The following is a 24,542-nucleotide window of genomic DNA, read 5'->3' on the forward strand; positions in this document are numbered from 1 at the left end:
TTTTCTTTTCAAGTTCAATATCTTTACTAGGCTTTATCATGATGTTGGTATACTTGGGTTGTTTTGTTCTTCATCAATTTCCCATTGTTATATAACAAATTACCTCAAACTTAGCAACTCAAAACAATACAAATTTATTATCTTGTGTTGATAAAAACAGTCAAACTCTGTAAAATATTTGAAGAGATTTATTCTTAGCCAAATATGAGTGTCCATGGCCCAAGACACAGCCCTCAGGAGGTCCTGAGAACAGGTGCCCAGGGTGGTCGGGGTGCAGCTTGGTTTTATATATGTTAGGGAGGCATGAGACGTCAATTGAATACATTTAGGGAGGCATGAGACAAAATCGAATAAAGACATTGGTTTGGTTCAGAAAGTCAGGACAACTCAAAGCAGGGGTTTCCAGGCTATAGGTAAATTTAAACATTTTCTGGTTGACATTTAGTTGAGTTTATCTGAAGATCTGGGATCAATGGAAAAGAATGTCCAGGTTATGATAAAGGATTGTGGAGACCAAGTTTTATTGTGCAGAGGAAGCTCTCAGCAGACTTCAGAGAGAGAGCAAGTTGTAAATGTTTCTTATCAGACCTAAAAGGGTGCCTGGCTCTTAGCTGATTATCTCCTGGATCTGCAAAGAAAGGAAGGAAAACAAAGCGGGGAGGGGATTCTTTATAGAAAGTGGATTTTTCCCACAAGAGACTTCGCAGGGCAATTTCAAGGTATGGCAAGGAAATACATTTTGGCGCTAAATATTTTTTTCTTGTCTCATAATGTTATGCCAGAGTCAGATTGAAAAGTAAGTCACGATATATAGGGTCAAATAAAACCCATCTAATGAGAATTTATGTTTTGTAGGGCATGAACTCCCTAGACCTCTTGGGTAATAATTTGGCCAAGATAAAATGTCAGAGCTTAATCCTCACTTACAATATCTATGGGTCAGAAGTCTTGGCACAAGTTAGCTGGATCCTGTGCTTATTAGGGTCTCACTAGGTTGAAATCAAGGAGTCAGAGGGGACTATCATCTTTTCCAAGACTACTGGTCATCTTCCACACTGATGGGTTGTTGGCAGAATTCGATTACTTACCTCTGTAGGACTAACACCTGGCTTTCTTGCTGGCACTCTGCTGGGGGCCACTCTCAGCTCAGTTTTGAGGGACCACTAGCCATTTAAGGCCAACAGAATAGCCTCGTTTTAAAAGACACTATAACTATGTATCTTTCCTAAAAACATTGATAGAGGTCATTCTTTTTGTGCATTACTTATTGAGTTATAAATTTAGTCTCTGCTTAAATTTTATAAAGGATTTTTACCAACATTTTAAGAATATATAGTATAAAAAATAGGATGAGAAAATTGAGGCAAGGAGAAAATAAGTGCAGGTGAAATAATGCCCAAGGTGAAAGTTATATCCCAAACTGCATAATATAAAATTCTATATAGCTGTCCTACACTTACAATCTAAGCATGCTATTAATAGTTAACAAAGCAGAGAAGGAAACTGACATTCCTTCAGAAAAGCTTTTTCCAAGTACAGAAACCTAAACGAAATTTCTTCCATGGGTCCTCATGAAAAGGGCACCAAGTGGTAGAGTGAGCAACATTGCAAGTGACCTCCCTAAATAAATCCAAAGGCACAGTTCTAACACATAAATTTTATAAAAATATTTAATAACTGTATAAGCAAACAAAGATGAGGTTTAATTTGGCATGCTCTAGGCATGGAATTTAAAATACATTCAAAAACACGTAGATTACAAATTCTTTAGTAAGTTATCCCTGAATAACATTATTCAAACTGAGTTTTTGATAAAAATTACATGGCAAAGCATTTTAAGTTATATTCTCTGGCTAAAACCTGAAGGTTATACATGGCATGTAGGGAATAGCTAGCAGATTATCATGCTTTGACAATCAAATAGGCCTGCAGGGATACTGACATCCCCTTATTAAAATGAGGAACCTAACTAAGACTTGGGCTTGGATAGACTTTCATCCAATAACTGCATAGAGTTGATTCAAGGTAGTGACTCTGGGCAGAGCCAACATTTTACTCACTCTTGGGCTGCTCCAAATATGGGCAAATGAGTAACTGAAGGTCCAAATTCTCCATTAAAGACTATGGCTGCAAGAATGTTCATATAGAAAATGTTATGAACAGGTATTACAAATAACCAGAGCACCCATTTATAATGTTGGTGAAGTATCCATAGAACAGTGATTATTAAATCCTGAAATTAAACTATGTTTGTCTTCTGATGATTCTTTATAGTAAATCAGAAAAGCAACGGTATAGATTTTTCTCCAGCCTATTTAGAAGCCAAGGAATAGGAAAATTTGTTTAGTTACATTGGTTCAGAGACTGAGATTGTCGAGTTGTCATGACAAATCTACCATAAATTTCATAAAACCACCAAAAGATATTAGATCTGGAGAACATAGCAGAGTTAAGAACTTGACAATTATGGTGAGGGTTGAAGGACAGGCAAAAAGGACCAAGATAATTGGAGTGATAGAAACAAAAGGTCCCTTTGTTAAAGTAGGAAAATTCTGGCTTTCAGTTTCCTAAGAGAATCAGATCCAGTGGTGAGAAATTTCAAGGTATAATCACACACATGAATGGCTAATGTGAAATGAAGGAAAGTTTATAGAATAGAAAAGCTTAGGAATGGCGAGCCTAGAGTTGCTGAGGACTCAATGTCCAACAGCCAAAATACACTTGCCTACTTCAAAAGAACTATACACTGAGCTTCAGTTATTTGCTAGTCATTATTACCTATTTACTCATGTAAGTTACTTAGTTAAACTGATTGGTTTGAAAACAATAGCCAGCAAATAAAGTGCAAATTGTTTCATAACTAATACACTTTGTCAAGCTAATTGAACTCTACGTGCTAAGGACTTTGGCATCGACAATGATGACTAATAGCTGAAAAGGGAGATGAAGAAAAGTTAATGTGAGGGAAAATGAAAACTTGGATTTATAGTGTAGTCCAGTTGACTAAAGTTTCAAAATAATATTGACATACTGATAGTAAATGGAAAAAGGAATGGTGGAGAAAGCAGTTACGATTTCACAGAAATCCACTTCCAACAGAAATACCATTTTAGATTGCTGATCTTCTAAATGAATGTTTACAATATCATTTTTAAGAGAGAGTTTTATTTCCATTGTGGTTACTAATGCATCTGAGTCACTTGTATATTCTTCTCCAGTGTGATGTATGAAAGGTCAATGAAGAAATAAATCACTTTGAAAAAGACCTATGTTTAACAGAAGATCTTAGGAAGGTCATCCTTAAAGACCATGTGTTAAGTTGGCTGAGTATCAATACAATGAGTATTCATTGATTCACAAGGAACTCATGTCCCTAGGGCTCCAGTTTCTAAGAGTGGTCCACAGTGATAGATTCAAGCTGAACTCTGAACTTGAAACGAAATCCTATGTCATTTGAACTCTTTCTATTCTCGAAACTGTGAGATCCTCTGACAAATTGTGCTAACAGTTCCAAGGTTTAAAACTGGGGAAGTTAGAGACATGTTATTATTATTATTTTTTAATTTCAACTTTCATTGTAGACACAGGGAGTACACGTGCAGGTTTGTTAAATGGGTATATTGCAATCACACAGTGAGCATAGTACCCAATGGGTAGTTTTTTCAACCCACATCCCCCTTGCTCCCTCCCCTGTCTAGTGGTCCACAGTGCCTATTGTTCCCATGTACATGTCCATGTATGCTCAATACCACAATCCTAAGTGAACTAATGCAGGAACAAAGACATGTTTTTGTTTTCGTTTTTGTTTTTATTTGAATGCTACATCTGGGGCTGGCTAGGATTGAGAAGACACTATGTCTTGCTGATATGTCAGTCCCAACTTGAGCCTCTTCTGTGTGTGTGTGTAAAAAAGAAATCTATTTATTTATTTATTTATCTATTTTAAATTATAAATTCATAGGGTACATATGCAGGCTTGTTACATGGGTGTATTGCACAATGCAGGGATTTAGGCTTCTAGAGATCCCATCACCCAAATAGTGAACATAGTATCCAATAGGTAGTTTTTCAACTCTTGTCCCCCTTTCCACCCTCCCCACTTTTGGATTTCTCAGTATCTATTTTTTCCATCTTTATAGCCACCAACATGAGTCTTTTGATGAAATAATGCTTGGCTGAGGTCCACAACTTAAAACAACATTCCAACATAGATTCTCATCATCCCTGAAGAAGTATGCTTGATGTGGCGAAATATCATCAAATGATTAAGTCAACATAGTAGAAGGAAAGAACAGTTCTTTATCAGATTAAATGAGTGAAACAGCTAAATGTCAAGTGACAAAATATTGGGACTGACTGTATAAAATGCTAATAACATCTACCAAATAGTTTACGTTGTGCTAAACAACTTATGCACATTATTTCTTTGATTCTTTTTAACACACTGTTGTGGGCTGAATGGTGTCTCCCAAGAAGTCATATGCTGGGATCCTGTCCTGTAGTGCCTCACAACGTGACACTGTTTGGAGTAAGGGTTGCTGAAGATGTAATTAGTCAAGTCAAGGTCATACTTGAGTGAGGTGGGTTTCTAATCCAATGTGACTGGTGTCTGTAAAGGGGAAATGTGGACACAGGCACACATATAAGGAGAACACCATGTGAAGATGAAGGTAGAAATTACACTGATGTGTCTACAAGCCAAGGAACACCAAAGATTGACAGAAAATCACCAGAAGCAGAGAGAGGCAAGAAACATTCTCCCTCAGATCCTTCAGAAGAAAGCAACCCTGCTGGCACCTTCATCTTGGCTTTGAGCCTCCGGAGCTGTGAGGCAATACATTTCTGTTGTTTAAGCCACCCAGTTTGTGGCATTTTGTTACAGCAGCACTAGAATCCTAATGGACGCCGTATTGGATACATATTTTAGGCTTAGGTAGGGTGGATGAAAAACTATCTTTATGAGGTTATACCTATGAATTAAATCAAATACTTGAACTAAATAAGGTATGGTGTATATATTCCTCAGACAGAGGCAAAAAGAAAGACACTTCTCCATTCCTCATGGATATGCAGCAAATGAAGAAAATTGCTAGCACAAGGAATGGCAGTCTTGTGTGCTTTTCTTGTGTGATTTTTTTTCAGGGTTATAACAAGTTCAGATTTCAAGCATCTAAATTTGCTAACTTCTCTGCACTTACTCCAAGGCTAACTAAGAGAAGAGAATTGCTGTTCTATGTCAAGAGAGTTTTCCTTCCACACAGCAAGGTAATAGGCTGTAGGCCTCTCATGAAATAGGTTACTATGATGGTTTGGGAGGGTTGATAGGCAGATACAGAGTTTTTAAAGCAGTGGAAATAGGTTACTATGATAATAGATACATGTCTCTATACAATTGCCCAAATTCATAGAATGCACAACACCAAGAGTAAACCCTAATATTAACTATGGACTTTGGGTGATTGTGATGTGTTGATACAGGTTTACCAATTATAACAAATGTACCACTCTGGTGGGGGATGTTGTTAATGCAGGAGACCACGCATGTCAGGCAGGAAGCATATGGGAAATCTCTGCACCTGCCTCTTAGTTTTTCTGTGAACCTAAAATTGCTCCAAAAAAAATAAAGTCTTTAGAAAATTGCTATAGTGCCCATTAGCTCACATTCCCTTGCCTTTGTGGCCCCTCTCTTCACTGAAGGATTGCTGAAATGAGTGGGAAATTGTCCTACAGCAGGCAGTAGAAGGCAGGGGATGAACAGATATCATCATCTCCATTTGTAAATGAGGACAGCCATACTTAAAGAGAAAGTATTCTGCTCAAGCTTCACCATTAGTAAAAGGCCAGTATTTAAATCCAGAAGTTACTCCAATCTTGTGTTCATAACCACTGGACTATGCTGCTTCCCAAAACTCACTTATTAGCATGACATAATGATAGTGTTCAGAAAAAGCTTTTCCACTCCGGATGTTTTTTTACGTAAAAAATAATGCATGCTTATTGAAATGACTCAAATAATACTGAGTCATATAAGGAAAACTTTAATGTTATCTGCTTCCACTTTCTTGTTATAAACTCACGCCCTTGAAGTAACCAAGGGCAACAGTTTGATATTTATCTTTCCATGTGTTTACCTACTCCATACAAATAGATCCCCAAAAAAAGCACAGAGGGAAAGTTTTTATTCCTGTCTTCTTTAAAAATTGGATGATACCCTTTATAATGACCATCCCTTCAGGTATTTTAATCGACACATAATTATGTATATGAATATATATGACATATATATAACTGTATATGACATATATGTATTTTGTACACAACAATCTAGTGCTTTTTTAATCTGTAAAATAGATTCCCAAAAAAGATAATACTGGGTCAGAGAATACATTTTTTTTAAATTTTGTAAAAATCTAGCAACTTACTTTTCAAATTGTTTTACCAATTCACACCTCTATCAGCACTGCTTAAGACTGACAATTTCCCCACACTCTTACCAGTCCAGAATTTTATCTGGTATGTCCATCTGAATGTCCACATATAGGCAATTCCATAGCTGGTTCATTCAGTAGCTCCATAGTTTTAGTTCTCTGTGTTAACCAATTTGGAGTCTATTTGGCTCTTCCCTCATATCCACAAGATGGCTGCTCCATGTCTAGAGATCTCTTCTTCCTGTGAAGATGTAAGCAGCAGAGACTATCCTGGGTGATTTAATCATAAAAAGGCTGTTAAAGGATGATCAGTAACTCACAGAATCATTGGGGAAGCTGAAGAACCAGATTTAGGGACAAATAGTCAGAACAACAGTCAAGCCATGGCATAAAAGTGATCAGAAAATACACGTTTGAGATGATGAATATGCTAATTACCCTGATCTGATTACTATGCACTATGTGAATGGAAGCATCACCACATACCCCAGGAACATATACAAGTATTATTTTTTCAATTTTTTTTGTGTGTTTTTTTAATACAGAATCTCATTCTGTCACCAGGATGGAGCGCAGTGGCGCAATCTCAGCTCACTGCAACCTCTGCCTCCCCAGTTCAAGCGATCCTCCTGTTTCAGGCTCCCAAGTAGCTGCGACTACAGGTGCGCACCACCACACCCAGCTAATTTTTGAAGTTTTAGGGTTTCAACATGTTTGCCAGGATGGTCTCAATCTCTTGACCTCATGATCTGCCCACCTCAGCCTCCCAAAGTGCTGAGACTACAGGCATGAGCCACTGTGCCCAGCCTTTATTTTCTCAATTTTTAATAAATTAACTTAATGACAAAACAAACTTGAGACCATTTCAAAATCATGGGAAATAAAAATTGACACTACTACCAATTCTGCACCAAACAAATTAAACTTGCAGTAACTAACTGCCTTGAGAATTTTTTTTTCTTTTTTTTTTTTTTTTTTTTTTTTTTGAGACAGAGTCTTGCTCTCTTGCCCAGGCTGGAGTGCAATGGCACAATCTTGGCTCACTGCAACCTATTCTCCTGCCTCAGCCTCCCAAGTAGCTGGGATTACAGGCATGCACCACCACGCCCAGCCAATTTTTGTATTTTTAGTAGAGATGGGTTTTCGCCATGTTGGCCAGGCTGGTCTCAAACTCCTGATCTCAGGTGATCTGCCTGCCTTGGCCTCCCAAAGTGCTGGGATTACAGGTATGAGCCACTGCGCCTGGCTGAGAATTTCTTACTGTGATATTGTGAAATATATATTTGGTATCTGCACCTGGTTCCTGAGACAGAGCTCCTAATATCCTCATAGATAGGGATGCTAAGATAATCTTTTGCTCTAATATTTGGTCTTTGAGCCCAGTTTTGGCACAGAGCTCCTAAGACCTTTATAATTTCCTGAGTGCTAAGAGTGTCTGACAAAGAACTTCTAAATCCCTTGGAATTTCCTAGGCGATAGAACCATCCTCTGTTCTAATGAGGTGACTCTTGGTGGGTAGCTGCATAGCTTCATGATTGGGGTTGGTTGGCTGCTAGAAGAACAAATCATGTGATTAGAGTGTTGGAACTTTCAATCTCAGCCCCCAATCTCTGAGGAGGGGAGAAGGGCAAAAGGTAGAGCTGGCCACCAACAGTCAGTGATTTAACTAATCATGCCTATGTACTGAAGCATCCATAAAAAACTAAAGATCACGGTGCAGAGAGCTTCTAGACTGCTGAATAAGTGGTAGTTCCTGGAGGATGATGCACCCAGAGAGGCATGGAAGCTCTGTACCTCTTTCCACATACATTTGCCTATGCACTTCTTCCACCTGGCAGATCATCTGTTTGCTTTGTAGTATTTTTTATAAAAAATGGATAAATGTAAATAAAATGTTTCCCTGAGTTATGTGAACCACTATAGCAAATTAATTGAACCCAAGAAGGAGGTCATGGAAACCCCAATTTATAGCTGGTTGTTCAGAAGCACAGGCCAAAGCCTGGAGCATGTGATTGGCATCTGAAGTTGGGGGGAGTCTTGAGGAACTGAGCCTTCCACCTATGAAATCAGCCACTAATTCCAAGTAGATAGCTGGGTGAATTAGAGGACTCCAAGCTGGTGTCCACTAGAGAACTGTCTGGTGTCTGGGAAAAACTCACACCAATTTTGGTGACCAAAGTGAAGTGCAGTGTTGAGAATAGAGAGTAAGAAAAAAGTTTGCTTTTCCATCAAAGGTACCATGTCTGTTTCTCATATTACTTGAAGGAGTCTAAATCATACTACACAGGAAACTGTAAAATGTAGCATCTAAAAGTTTTCAACTTTTTTGGTAGGAGGTAGTCTGTGCTTCCCACCAAAACTCTTAAGGTATGAATTCATCAAACTATACAGAGAGAGTTTGGGTGCCAGGTGGCAGAAAAGAACAATCGATGTGTGCGGCATACCTTCTTTTTGAGTTTAGCCATTCTAATGGATGAAAACTGATTTCCCATTCTTTCTCTTATAACATCTTCCTAACACTATGTTTAAGATATGTTTTATTTCATTTTCCTAATTTGTACTTTTATCTTTTTCAATTGTTAAAGCAGTTTTGTGTTCTTAAATTTTTAATGCAATTTATATTTTGGTAATATCTAAAATATCAATCATTTTATTATTCATTCACCATAAAATGTGGCTATGGTTTGGACATTTGGATTAAGTAATGACATTGTAATTCAGCCAGAACTGGCAGTAATCATCAGTGTTTGGGACGTTTTGAGAACAAAAGTCTCAGTTCCTGGAAGGGTGGCCCTTCATATGAACTTAGAGTGCACACTCTGTATGGTGTAATCCAAGATAGTTGAATGGTCTGCCTGCCAAAAATATGTCTTCCACCAGGTTTTTATAAAGACTAGTATTACCAGCTTGAAGGCCTTTTTCTGATTTAAGGTATTAAAACCTAAGGACCATGTTAAAAGATTGAAATTAACATTCACTGACTTGTTCATTCATTAATCTTTTTAAAGTTTTTTAATTGATAAAAAATAATTATATATATGTATAGGGTACAATGTGATGTTTTGATGTATGTGTACATTATAGAATGATTAAATCAAACTAATTAACATATCCATAACCTCACATACTTATGTTGTTTGCATGTGCTATGAATATTAAAATCCACTCTCATAGCAATTTTGAAATATACATTACATTAACTATTGTCACCATGCTGTGCAATTGATATAAAAAACTTATTCCTATTTAACCAAAACTTTGTAAATATTTAATGAGTGCCTCCTATTAGCCAGACTCTGTTTGAGGTACTAATGACACAGAGTTAAAAGTCAAGTTTGAGCCTCTCTTCTTAGGCATGTAACTGTAGGCAAATTATGTCAACTCTGGCCAGTTTTCACATTTAAAATAGAGATGATAACGCTACCCACTTAATGGGTTTGCTTTAAGAATTAAATTATATTGTTTACGGTGCCCAGAAGGAAGGTAGGCCACTGGCAGTCAGCGCATGTAATGGACCAAGGGGTCTTTGAAGAAAGAACATATCCCAGCACAGGCGATAAGCTTGTATTTGAGCACAATGGGGCAGTGTTGAATGGCAGGATTGCGGTGCTATCTGTGATCCTCCCATAGTCTGATGACAGGGCCAGCACCAAAAGGTGTGATCCAATCAAGCACCAAACTCTCATGCAAGGGCATCATCCAAACCAGAAACAGCCTATGGGGACTGCCAGTTAGCTTTGCCAAAAAATATCCTTCCTGTCCAAGTCTCCCCCGAGTCTCTGATAAGAAGAGCCACCTTGACGCTTTGGACTCCAAGCATGGCTTTCTGGTACAACTTTAACACAGAGGTTTATATTCAATTACCTACAGATACCATAATTATCATTACTATCATTATTAATAAACCTACAGTTAATTATAACAAGGTATGACAAATCTAAAACAGACGGAGGCTAGGCTGCTATGGTTGATGAGAGTATAGAGGGAACAGCACTTCCCAAATTGGAGCAGAGGAAAGAAGGTTTGTAGAAGGCACCTAGAGGAGAAAAAACTTGAATCAAGTCTTCAAGAATGAATATGAGTTATTCTGGAGAAGAAAGTATGTGTGTTTGGCAGGAAGTACAAATGCTTGGAGAAGACAGATTAAACAGCACATTCGAACTATGGGGATGTGAAAGAATATGGAGTGTTGGTAGATTATGAAAGGATAGCGTGGGCCAGGATATAATCTAAATGTGAGAGAATGGAGAGAGAGGATGTTGTTCAGATTATGGATGGCTTTGTATACCATGTTCAATTGAGACATTGTGTTCAATAATATAAGGAGACATAAAATGACTTTCAGGGTGGTGGTTGGGGGGAGGTCATGATATCTGTATTTTAGACTTTCTACTCAGAGAGTAGTGGGGAAGTTGACTGAAGGAGTTTAAGATTAGTAACCAGGAAAGCCCCATCATGTCAATGCAGTAATCTCATGGGGAGTGGCGATGGCTAAAGTAGGAGCAGTAGCAAGGAAGGAATCAATCAGATACACACTTAAGAGATAGAATTGGCACTTGAGACAACTGGCTGGAGAACAAAGAAAACTCTTCAAATATTACCAGGTCCCTGGCCTGGACAACTGAGTTGATGTGGTATTATCATCAAGCATGGGATACAGAAGATCAGGGTCAGTTTGGTGAGTATGTACAGACTCTGAGATGTCTATAGAACATTATTCAATAAGACATGGAGCTCCCTGTATATAGCAATATTTTCATGATGTGACAGATGTGTATTTTGTCAATTGGATGATCTCCATTTCTCATATTATCTTCCCCACATGATTCTTGCGAGTATGGGCCTCAAGAAGCACCTGGTGTGAGATTTACAAGACAGAAGTGAAGTCGCATTGGATTATTTTTATACTCCAGAGGTTGGAGCTGGGTATGAGATACAGTAACTACACAGTCAAGTTCTACCTGCCAACTTACCTTGGTGGCAACATTCAGTTTCATTCCTGTATAATCCCCTGTTCCTGCTGTAGCTCCTTCTTCAGCATCTCTTGGGCCAGGCGAATAAAAAAGGGGACTGGCTTCTACAGGACACCCATGTTATCAAGGGTTATTTCTTAGTAAGAGGTGGACATGGGTTCCAGTTCATCTTCATAAGCCAACTCATCCAGAAAGTCCCAGTTTTTCCTCCTGGGTTCTAGCTCAGACTGTCAGGTTCCACTTTGTCCGTGGTTTCCTTCTTAAATGGCTGCTGTGATGACTTCAGGCTGATAGAGAAGAAAAGAGCCTCCCATATTATTATTGAATCGCCTCCCAAAATTGCAAAAGGTCAAGTCTCTGTGGATAATCCCTGCTGGTTCTTCTGATTGAACCCCGACTGACAAAACAAATGTGGTTTTTATAAACCTCTTTTGCATTTTATATAACTTGGTATATGTAGTCCAACTATCCAGACGCTTTGGTCTCTGGGACCAAAGGTCAGTAGTTTTAGAATTCCATCAGTCTAGTACCCTGCTGTTCCATTAGCACTAAGCCAGTGGCCCATCTCCTCAAGCTCAGAAATCATGTGTACAATAGACTGACAATCTAAAGCAGGGGTTGGCCTGTATTTTCTGTAAAGTGCCTAATAGTAAATATTTTAGGATTTGTAGCCCATAAAGTCTTTATTGCAACTATTCTGCTTGCAATATTGAATAACAAGCAGCCATAGAAAATATAGAAATTTTAAAAGATGGCTGTGTCACAATAAAACTTTACTTACAAAAACAAACAGTACAGATTTGGCCTATAGATCATGATTTGACAATGCCTAATTTCAACAAAATAGTGTAAGTTCTTTATCATAAAAGAAATTTAAAATGTTCACAAATACATTTAACATTGAGAAAAAAAATCAATTCAAAGTCAGACAGCCTGAGATCTAATCACAGCTCTGCCACTCTCTGATGTTCCATTTTCTCATTTTAAGTAGAGACGAGAAAGTAAATGCAGTGTTTTAAAATATATCCACAAGTTTTTTGACATGCTGTCTTTCAAAAGGTAACATGTAATTCCCTTTCCCCGAATATGGATGGAACATAATGACTCCAAATGAACAGAATGTTGCAGAAGTTGTGTTCGCATAATTCCCAAGGCTAAGTTAGAAAAAAAGATGATTCAGCTTCAACTTCACTCCCTCTCAGGATAATCACACATAAAACACAACAGCCAAGCTGTGAGAAACCCAAGTGGCCAAACAGAAAGGCCATGTCGAGATGTTTTGACCAAAGGCTCCACCAGAGGTCCCAGCCAACAGCTAGCATCATCTGCCAGACATGCAAGTGATTGGGCCACAGATGATTCCAGTCCCCAAGTTTTGGAATAATACAATTGATGCCAAGTAGAGCAGAAATATTTGTCTACACGAACCTCACATAGATTGCAGAAACTCAAGTAAAATAAACTTTGTCATTATCTGAAACCACTAAGTTTTGGGGTGATTTGTTACATAGCAATAGATTGCCAGAACAAAAGGATTCCCAGAGACTCCTCTCTTATTACAATAAGAGAATTTTGTGGGACTCTCCCTAATCTATAGATTTGCTCACTTGGATCTTCGTACCAAAGACAAGTATATGCATGCACTTGACTATTGAAGAGAGCTTCTCAATCATCAAGGAGAAGTCTGAGAAAACAAGCCAGAATACCATCAGAAGCCACAGAGAGGATTTAAGAGTCTGAACCTAATGATCTAACCTGGAGTTTGACCAAAACTCTAGGATTGACACTTCCAGCTCTTCTTAAAACGATGTCATGGGACTTTCAATAACCAGCCTAGATCAGGACTAGAGCCACTCAAACCATCTTTATGTGAAATGGAACACCACTGCTGAAAAATAGGCCAATGAATTTTGAACTAGAAAGTTTGGGCTTTAATTTACTTTGACCAGAATTCTTTTCAACAGAAACGTAAATCAAATTTTAAAAGTTGGCTTCTAAGAGACATGAATGCCTACAGATCAGTTACAATTGGTTAATTTAAGGTTCATTCTTAAGTTCAACATTATGAGATGGAGTCTGGGAAACAGAGTGCCTATACTTTTTAATGTAAATACTGGGATAAAAACCTCTATGACTAGGATAATTCTTTCATAAAGACAAAGATGATAGTAAGACTAAAAGAGAAAAAAGAGAATAAACCTATAAACATGAGATTGTAGCTGGATGATATGATGTGTGGATGGTGTGTATGAAAAGAGAAGGCGTTGGTTAAATAAGTAAGTAGGTGCGAGTGAATATAAATCCTGAAATTAAAGAACAAGCCTTACAGAGAATGGAATATGAGAAAATCCTTCAACTTCATTTCTTTGCAGCACCTTCTTCCTTTCCTATAACTACATGCTTTAGTGACACTGACCTACTTACTCATTCTTCAGTTTGCCATTTTTTCCAAAATGACATAACTTTGCTACTCTAGGCTCTTTTCCTAGAATGTTCTCAGAGCAGTGTTTTGAAGTAGAAGAAACATGCAGTCATGCAACCATTGATTCAGAGGTCACATCTGCCTCTATCAAACTGTGTAAACTTGAGCCTTTGTTATTTATGACCATTAATTTCAAAACCAGTAAAATCGGGATAAGATATCCAGCCATATGATGATCACAGGGTTCAAGTAAGGCAATATTCATGAAACACTGACCACAATACCGCAAGACAACATGTAGGACAAGTTTAGTAAACATTAATTTTCCCAGAGCCCCCAATTTACTACTCCATGACTTCTACTTAGGCTTTACAATCTAATGCAGTGTCACCTCCTACATGCAGTCCTTGCCAAAGCCCCCAAGCAAAACTTGGTATCTTTCTCCAAGCTGTCAAAGCATCTTAGTCATACTGTATGGTCTTATTATGATTACGTGTCTATCTACCCCATGTGGATTTGGACTTTATCAATTCCTTGTGTTTCGTACCTTCATCATGACAGTCTAGGGATTTTTGTTTTGTAACAAAGGCATTCATCAAGCTGACATTTATAAAAATTAGTATGTACTATTTGAGAATGTTGAAATGTGGATTACTTAGTTCTTGGAAGTGTTTTAGCCTGCACTGCAGAGACCATCACTCTCTCTCCCCTCTGGTTCCCGTGTGCCCAGCTATCACCCTTAATTGATTTATGGGGGGTCCTGCTCTTCCTTATGACCTTGCCTCTCATGTTCTCTCAAGTTAGAGTTTCTTTTTGTAAAACTATACCTTTGTTAATGAAATATGACCAATGGACGCTATAAAGTACTCTTGAAACATGTAATACAACACATTATATACTGCCCAAAGGGGTAGTACTAAGTACAAAGGATGAAAAAACTACTACTGTAAAAGTTTACTTTTAGGAATTAGTTTTTTTTTCCTTATGTTTTAACTTCAAAAAAGGTTTACACTCTGATCCCTTTACTTCAATCTACATATTCTTAAACTGCTAAATGTCTATAAATAATTATAATACGACTAATGTTTACTCAGTATTTACCATGGCACAACACTAGAAAAGCTTTTTATGTGTCATCTCGTATTGCTATGGCAAACTTACAGGAGAGATATTATCATTATGCCGGTTTCACAGATGAGGAAGTTGAACCATCATTAGACTAATTCTAATTTTAAAAGCCTGTTTTGCACATTATGCACTATTTATACACGAATTATTATATTAACAGAATTAGCTACCTCCTAGGGTTTATGATATTTTCATTATTTTCTTTTCTAACATTTAGGTACATAAAGAGCCTATGTTAAGATTTTTCTAACTATAAATAAAGCAGCTTTGGTTATCTGATTGTCTTCTGTCATTTTACAGGAATGCATATAAATAGGAAACCAAGTAAATACATTTTATTAAAAATAGGAAACAGACAAACAAAAAGTCAAAAAGTTCAGGATGGATGCTTCTTACTACAGGCACTGAAGGGGAGGAACTGTAGCAAAGGTTTACACAAGAACATACAACTTCCTGAGCAGTTGAAATAATCAAAAAGAAACAGAAGCTATCCTAATAGCAACACTTATTTACTTTTACCAAAGTAGTAGGTATCTAAGATTTACAGTAAGCTACTGATTTTTGCATTTACTCTACTGATTTCCTTGTAATAAACAGAAAACTGATCAATGGTAGCCTTCTCAAATTACTTATATTACAAGATTATCCTACCATAACAAACAAATCTCCAAAATATAATATTTTGATTTTTGTGGACCAAATGTTGTTATTTATACACATTCATTCTCCTTGACACGCATATTCCTTTGGGGTAGAGGTAAAAGCCCTTAGGTGAGTGCCTATGATGGTCCATTAATGCCTTAGGCCATTTGGGCTGCTATAACAAAGTACCATAAACTAAGTGGCTTATAAACAACATAAATTTATTTCTCAAAGTTCTAGAGGCTATGAAGCATAAAGCCTTCTGTTGCCAGCAGATTCAGTGTTTGGTGAAGGCTGAATTTGTGGCTCATACACAGTGATATGGTTTGGCTCTCCGTCCCCCCAAAATCTCATCTCAAATTGTAATCCTACATCAAGGGAGGGACCTGGTGGGAGGTGATTGGATCATGGGGGCAGTTTCCCCATGCTGTTCTCGTGATTGTGAGTTCTCATATGATTTGATTGTTTAAAAGTGTTCAGCAGCTCCTCCATCACTCTCTCTCCTGCTGCCTTGTGAAGAAGGTGCCTGCTTCCCCTTCGCCTTCTGCCATGATTGTAAGTTTCCTGAGGCTTCCCCAGCCATACAGAAACGTGAGTCAGACCTCTTCTGTTTATAAATTACCCAGTCTCAGGTAGTTCTTTATAGCAATGCGAAAATAGACTAACATACACAGCATCTTCTTACTGTGTCTTCACCTGGTTAAAAGGGTGAGAGATCACTCTCAGACCTCTCTTATGAGGGCATTGATCCCATTCATAAAAGCTATGTACCCATGACCTAATCACCTCCCACAGCACACACCTCCCCGCCGTCCTAATATCATCACCTTAGGGATTAGGATTTCAACATATAAATTTGGGGGAACGAACATTCAGACCATAGTAAATAGCAGTGCCTTGGGGGGATAAAGACTCGGGGCCCTTTTAAAAATATATCAAATGGATGCTTTCTCCCTGGTAGCTTCCTAGGCCATTGCTCTAGATTGAATCCAATAAGAAATCCCTCATGAGAGCAAATTCCGAAAACTAGACCTTCCAGAAGGACAACAGAAGAGAGACAGCATACTGTGCATGTTTCAGTGGGAGCAATTGCCATGGAGTGTAAGATAAGAGATCTCATACTCCCGTATTCTGATTAGCTCCTCCAGGAATTTTTCTGCTCACACCCTTGATAAGATTGCTTGCATGCAAATTATAAAACAACAATATATTGTTTGTAGATATGATTAGTGTCTATGTTGGTTCTATTATCTTACCAAAACTAGCCTTTATAGTCATGCACATAAGGTATCCCTGATACACTATGTTAATAAATTTAGTGGTGTTGATTAGTGGTATCTTATGAACATCTCAGTGTATGCAGAAAACGTTGACAAAATTTAACATCAATTCAGGATTTTAAAAAATTTCTTAGCAAACTATAACTACAGAGTAACTAAATCAATCTTACAACAGGCATCTGCAAAGAAACCTACAGCTAACATATTTCTTAATGGTGAAATAGTGAACACTTTCCCAGATCAAAGATGTCTACTTTCACCACTTCTTATTAATATCATATGTAGGTCCTGCTGAAGAAATAAGGTTGTTAAAAAGAAGCAAAGTAATAAAGGTTGAAAAGAAAGAAATACAAATGTATTATGAGACTATATGACTATATACATAGAAAATCCTAATGAATAGTATTGATATTCAGTATATCTCTAATGTCAAATTAATTATGTGCTTAGTAGCAAGAATAATATCCATTCATTTCCAATGCATTTTACCAATTACCATATTTATCAATAAATTACACATTATATTTGACCAGTATGTGTATCTATGAATAAAAGAAGAATATTAATTTGGGAATAAAACATATGTTGAGCATTATGTTGCATACCTACCATCACAATTAGTTCCTGACCTCAAAGAGTTTATAGTCTTGTGAAATCCAAGACTTAATATGGGACTTAGAAAACATTTACATTTCACAATTAAATTCACAATTAATTAATATGCATGATGGTTCTATTTTCCATGAGCCACAACTTACTGGTCAGCCTCTGCTGTTATTGTCATAGGTAAGTCAATTGTCCCCATGGCCATTTACTAGTCAGATGGGATAATAAAAACTAAATCTGAGATGTGACAAGACTTGGGTAGGGTACAATATATGGTCCTCTCTACTTCACGCTATAATCGCACTACTGTACTACAGCCTGATACCCTGTCCCTATTTAAAAAATTAAGAAAGATAACTTACAAGTTTCTACTTCTTAAACTCTGTAGTTTGTTTGCAGTTTTCTAATAAGCTAACCAAGTTTGAATAATGACATTTGAGCTCTCTGATTTTTCCTTGATGTAATTTTCACATCAATTAAAAAATGATTATGAGAATAGGCTATAACATATACCCAACTGGAGTTTTGGAAAACTTGGCATGTGTTAATGTTTGAGAATCTCATTTATTTTTTATTAACCACTCAAGATCAGAGAAAATCTTATAAATCCTGCCAGAAAATATCAGAAGTTTGGGTTATTTTAGATGGTGGTAACTGCCCTAGTGGCTTTTAATTAGCCACACTGTGCCTAACATTTAGAATGTTTATTTTTGCTCTTGGACTATTTTCAGAAACAATTAATAAGAGCCAAACCATTTATAGATGCACATAACCAAACCAAAATCAGAGTATTCACAAACATATTAACCCAAGTATGCAGATCAAACAAAACATTAAACTAGGCACACAGAACTAAAGTGCATACATGGGGGGACCTCTCCTCAAACCAAGGAAAGCAGTGAGGGACTGTGATACCCACCAGGAGTACCATGATTTTTCCACGGATTTTTGCAATCCACGGATCAGGAGATTCCCTCATGAGCCTACCCTACCAGGGCCCTAGGTCTCAAGCACAAAACCAGGTGGCCATTCAGGCAGGCACTGAGCTGCAGGAGTTTTTACATACTGCAGTGGCACCTGAAACTCCAGCGAGACAAGAGAACCATCCACTCTCGTGGAAAGGGGGCTGAAGCCAGGGAGCCAAGCAGTCTCGCTAAGTGGGTCCCACCCCTACAGAGCCCAACAAGCTAAGAACCACTGGCTTGAAATTCTCACTGCCAGCACAGCAATCTGGAGTCTTCCTGGGATTTCCAAGCTCCCAGGAGGAGGGGTGACCACCATTACTCTGGCTCTAGTCACCGTTTTTCATCTGACAGTGCTAAGGAGACTGGGAGGTTTGGACTGGGTGGAATTCCGTACAGCACAGCAAAATGGCTGTGGACAGACTGCTTCTCTAGATCCTTCATACCTGGAAGGAGGAAGTCCAGCAGCTCCAGGGGCTTACAGACAGAATTCTCATCTCCCTCAGACAGAATACCTGTGGGGAGGTGCAGTTGTGGCCTCAGGTTCAAAGGGCTTAATCTTTCCTGCCTGCTGGCTCTGAAAAGACCTGCTGATTCTGATGAGGGAGAGTCCCCCAGCATAGCACACCAGCTCTGCTAAAGGACAGACTGCCTCCTCAAGTGGGTCCCTGATCCCATGCCTCCTGACTGGGTGAGACTTCCCAACAGGGGTCGACAGATACCTCATACAGGAGAGCTCCAGCTGGCATCAGGTCTGTGCCCTTCCGGGACAAGCTTCTGCAGAAGAAGCAGGTGGCAATCTTTGCTGTTCTGCAGCTTCCACTCGTGATACCCAGGTGAACAGGGTCTGGAATGAACCCCCAGCAAACTGCAGCAGACTTGCAGAAGAGGGGCCTGTTAGAAGAAAAACAAACAGAAAGCAACAACAACAACCACATCAACAAAAAAGAACCCATAAAAACCCCACTTTGGATTTCTGTGACCCCACAGAAATCCAAAGGGCAACAGCCAGCCTCAAAGATCAAAGGTAGATGAATCGACAAAGATAAGAAAGAAACAGTACAAAAATGCTGAAAATTCCAAAAGCCAGAATGCCTCTTTTCCTCCAAATCATCACAACACTTCTACAGCAAGGGCACTAAATAGGGCTGAAGCTGAGATGGATGAACTGACAGAAGTGGCTTCAGAAAGTGGGTAATAATAAATTTCGCTGAGTTAAAGTATTATGTTCTAATCCAATGTAAAGAAGCTAAGAACCATGATAAAAGATTGCAGGAGTTATTAACTAGAATAACCAGTTTCAAGAGGAACATGAATGACTTAATGGAGCTGAAAAACATAGCAGGATAACTTTGTGATGCAAACATAAGTATCAATAGCTGAATCAACCAAATGTAAGAGAGAATATCAGAGCTTGAAGACAATCTTGCTGAAATAAGGCAGGCAGACAAGATTAGAGAAAAAAGAATGAAAAGTTACGAACAAAATCTCCAAGAACTATGGGGCTATGCTAAAAGACCGAACCTACGACCGATCAGAGTACCTGAAAGAGATGGGGAGAATGCAAAAAAGTTGGAAAACACATTTCAGGACATCATTCAGGAGAACTTCCCAACCTAGTAAAACAGGTCAATATTCAAATTCAGGAAATCCAGAGAACCCCAATAAGATACTCCACAAAAAGGTCTACCACAGCAGACCTCTCAGTGGAAACCCCGCAAGCCAGAAGACACTAGAGGCCAATATTCAACATTCTTAAAAAAATGAAGTTCAAACCTAGAATTTCATATACAACTAAACTAAGTTTTATAAGCAAAAGAGAAGTAACATCTTTTTCAGATAAGCAAATGCTGAGGGATTTTGTCAGCACCAGGCCTGTCTTACAAGAGCTCCTGGCCGGGCGCGGTGGCTCAAGCCTGTAATCCCAGCACTTTGGGAGGCCGAGACGGGCGGATCACGAGGTCAGGAGATCGAGACCATCCTGGCTAACACAGTGAAACCCCGTCTCTACTAAAAAAATACAAAAAAAAAAAATTAGCCGGGCGAGATGGCGGGCGCCTGTAGTCCCAGCTACTCGGGAGGCTGAGGCGAGAGAATGGCGTAAACCCAGGAGGCGGAGCTTGCAGTGAGCTGAGATCCGGCCACTGCACTCCAGCCTGGGCGACAGAGCGAGACTCCGTCTCAAAAAAAAAAAAAAAAAAAAAGAGCTCCTGAAGTAAACACTAAACATGGACAGAAAAAAACATTACTAGCCACTACAAAACATACTGAAGTACAGACCAATGACACTATGAAACAACTACATTAACAAGTCTGCAAAATTAACCAGCCAGCATCATGATAACAGGATCAAATTCACACATAACAATATTCACCTTAAATGTAAATGAGCTAAATGCCCCAATTAAAAGACACAGAATGGCAAGTTGAATACAAAGACAAGACCCATTAGTGTGCTGTATTCAAGAGACACATCTCATGTGCAAAGACGCACACAGACTCAAAATAAAGGGAAGAAAATAAAGGGATTAAGGAAAATTTATCAAGCAAATGGAAAGCAGAAAAAAGCAGGGGTTGCAATGCTAGTTTCTGACAAAATAGACCAACAAAGGTCAAAAAAGACAAAGAAGAGCATTACAAAATGTTAAAGGGTTCAATTCAACAAGAAGAGCTAACTATCCTAAATATATATGCACCCAATACAGGAGCACACAGATCCATAAAGCAAGTTCTTAGAGACCTACAAAGAGACTTAGACCCCCACACAATAATAGTCGGAGAGTTTAATACCCTACTGTCAGTAATAGAGACAGAAAATTAACAAAGATATTTAAGACTCAAACTCAGCTCTGGACCAAGAGGACCTGATAGATATCTACAAAACTCTCCACCCCAAAACAACAGAATATACATTTTTTTTGGTGCCACATGATACTTACTTTAAAATTGATCACATAATTGGAAGTAAAACACTCCTCAGCAAATACAAAAGAAATGAAATCATAACAAACAGTCTCTCAGGCCACAGCGCAATTAAATTAGAACTCAAGATTTAGAAGCCCACTCAAAATCACACAAGTACATGGAAATTGAACAACCTGTTCCTGAACGACTGCTGGGTAAATAATGAAATTAAGGCGGAAATCAAAAAGTTATTTGAAACCAACTTTGAGAACAAAGAGACAACATATCAGAATCTCTGGGATGCAACTAAAGCAGTGTTAAGCAGGAAATTTATAGCACTAAATGCCCACTTCAAAAAGCTAGAAAGATCTCAAATCAATACCCTAACATCACAACTAAAAGAACTAGAAAACCAAGAGAAAACAAACTCCAGAGTTAACAGAAGACAAGCAATGACCAAGATCAGAGTGGAACTGACAGAGGTAGATATAAGGAAAACCCTTCAAAAAAATCTATGAATCCAGGGACTGGTGTTTTGAAAAAAATCAATAAAATAGACTGCTAGCAAAACTAATAAAGAAAAAAAGACAGAAGATTCAAACAAACACAATCAGAAACAATAAGGGGGATATCACCACTGACCCCACAGAAATACAAATAACCATCAGAAGACACTATAAACACCTCTATGCAAATAAACTGGAAAATCTAGAAAAAATGGATAAATTCCTGGACACATACACCCTCCCAAGACTGTACCAGGAAGAAGTTGAATCCCTGAATAGACCAATAACAAGTTCTGAAATAGAAGCAGTAACAAATAGCCTACCAACTAAAAAAAATTCCAGGTCCAGATGGATTTACAGCTGAATTCTACCAGAGGTACAAAGAGGAGCTGGTACCATTTCTTCTGAAACTATTCCAAACAATTGAAAAGGAGGGACTCCTCCTTAGCTCATTTTATGAGGCCAGCATCATCCTGATACAAAAACCTGGCAGAGATGCAACAAAAATAGAAAACTTCAGGCGAATATCCCTGATGGACATTGATGTAAAAATCCTCAATAAAATACTGGCAAACCAAATCCAGCAGCACACCACAATGCTTATCCACTATGATCAAGTTGGCTTCATTCCTGGGATGCAAGGCTGGTTCAACATATGTAAATTAATAAATGTAATTTATCACATAACAAAACTGAAGACAAAAAACACATGATTATCTCAATAGACACAGAAAAGTCCTTTGATAAAATTCAACATCCCTTCATGTTAAAAACTCTCAACAAACTAGGTATCGAAGGAATACACCTCAAAATAATAAGAGCCATTTATGACAAGCCCACAGCCAATATCATACTAAATGGGCAAAAGCTGGAAGCATTTTCCTTGAAAACTGGCACAAGACAAGGATTTACTTTCTCATCACTCTTATTCAATGTAGTGTTGGAAGTTCTGGCCAGGGCAATCAGGCAAGAGAAAGAAATAAAGGATATTCAAATAGGAAAAGAAGAAGTCAAATTGTCTTTGTTTGCAGATGACATAATTCCATCTCTAGAAAACCCTATCATCTCAGCCCAAAAGCTTCTTAAGCTAACAAGCAACTTTAGCAAAGTACCAGGATACTAAATCAATGTGCAGAAATCACAAGCATTCATACACACCAACAACAGACAAGCAGACACCCAAATCATGAACGAACTTCCATTCACAATTGCCACAAAGAGATTAAAATACTTAGGAATACAACTAACATGGAAAGTGAAGGACTTCAAGGAGAACTACAAATCACTGCTCAAGGAAATCAAAGCGGACACAAACAGATGGAAAAACATTCCATGCTCTTAGATAGGAAGAATCAATATCATGAAAATGGCCATGCTGCTCAAAGCAATTTATAGATTCAATGGTATCTCCATTAAACTACCGTTGACATTTTTCATAGAATTAGAAAAAAATTAAAAATTTATATGGAACCAAAAAAGAACTCGCATAGCCAAGACAATCCAAAGCAAAAAAAAAAAAAGCTGGAGGCATCACACTACCTAACTTCAAACTATACTACCAAATCACAGTAACCAAAACAGCATGGCACTGGTACAAAAACAGGCACATAGACCAATGGAACAGAATATTGAACTAAGAAATAATACCACACATCTACAACCATCTGATCTTCGAAAAACCCAGTGAAAACAAGCAATGGGGAAAGGATTCCCTATTTAATAAATTGTATTGGGAGAACTGGCTAGCCATATGCAGAAAATTGAAATTGGATCCCTTCCTTACATCTTGTACAAAAATTAACTCAAGATGGATTAAAGGCTTAAATGTAAAACCCAAAACTATAAAAACCATATAAAAAATCTAGGCAATACCATACAGGGCATAGACACAGGAAAAGGTTTTATAACGGAAGTGCCAAAAGCAATTGCAACAAAAGCAAATGGGATCTAATTAAAGAGTTTCTGCACAGTAAAAGAAACTAGCATCAGAGTGAACAGACAACCTACAGAATGGGAGAAAATTTTTTGCAATCTACTCATCTGACAAAGGTCTAATATACAGAATCTACAAGGAACTTAATCAAATTTACAAGAAAAAAACAAACAATCCCATCAAAAAAGAATATGAACAGACATTTCTCAAAAAAAGACATACATGTGGCCAATAAACATATGAAAAATAGCTTAACGTCACCAATCATTAGGGAAATGTAAATCAAAACCACAATGAGATACCATCTCACACCAGTCAGAATGGCAATTATTAGAAAGTCAAGAAACAACAGATGCTGGCAAGTTTTTGGAGAAATAGGAACACTTTACACTGTTGGTGGGACTGAAAATTAGTTCAACCATTGTGGAAGACACTGTAGTAATTCCTCAAAGATTTAGAACTGGAAATACCATCTGACTCAGCAATCCCATTACTGGGTATATACCCAAAATAATATAAATAATTCTATTATAAAGACACATGCATGTATAGGTTCATTGCAGCACTATTCACAATAGCAAAGACATGGAATCCAACTCAAATGCCCATCAATGGTAGACTGGATAAAGAAAATGTGGTTCACATACATCATGGAATAATATGCAGCCATAAAAAGGAACAAGATAATGTCATTTGCAGGGACCTAGATGAAGCTGGAAGTCATTATCCTCAGCAAACTATAATGCAGGAACCAAAAA

The 24,542-nt window shown here is 38.0% G+C and overlaps 1 long non-coding RNA gene across 1 annotated transcript; it reads right to left on the reverse strand.

The window, feature by feature from the left end:
- Positions 1-6,368: 6,368 nt before the first annotated feature.
- On the reverse strand, positions 6,369-19,293 carry LOC117095640. Its single transcript, XR_004442118.1, has 3 exons — positions 19,164-19,293; positions 11,402-11,688; positions 6,369-6,669 (listed from the first exon to the last, which is right to left on the reverse strand). It is a non-coding gene; the product is annotated as an uncharacterized LOC117095640 (long non-coding RNA).
- Between the last annotated feature and the right edge of the window lie 5,249 nt (positions 19,294-24,542).

Source organism: Trachypithecus francoisi, unplaced genomic scaffold (genome assembly GCF_009764315.1).
Source record: "Trachypithecus francoisi isolate TF-2019V2 unplaced genomic scaffold, Tfra_2.0 Lachesis_group14, whole genome shotgun sequence".
Taxonomy (NCBI): Eukaryota; Metazoa; Chordata; class Mammalia; order Primates; family Cercopithecidae; genus Trachypithecus; species Trachypithecus francoisi.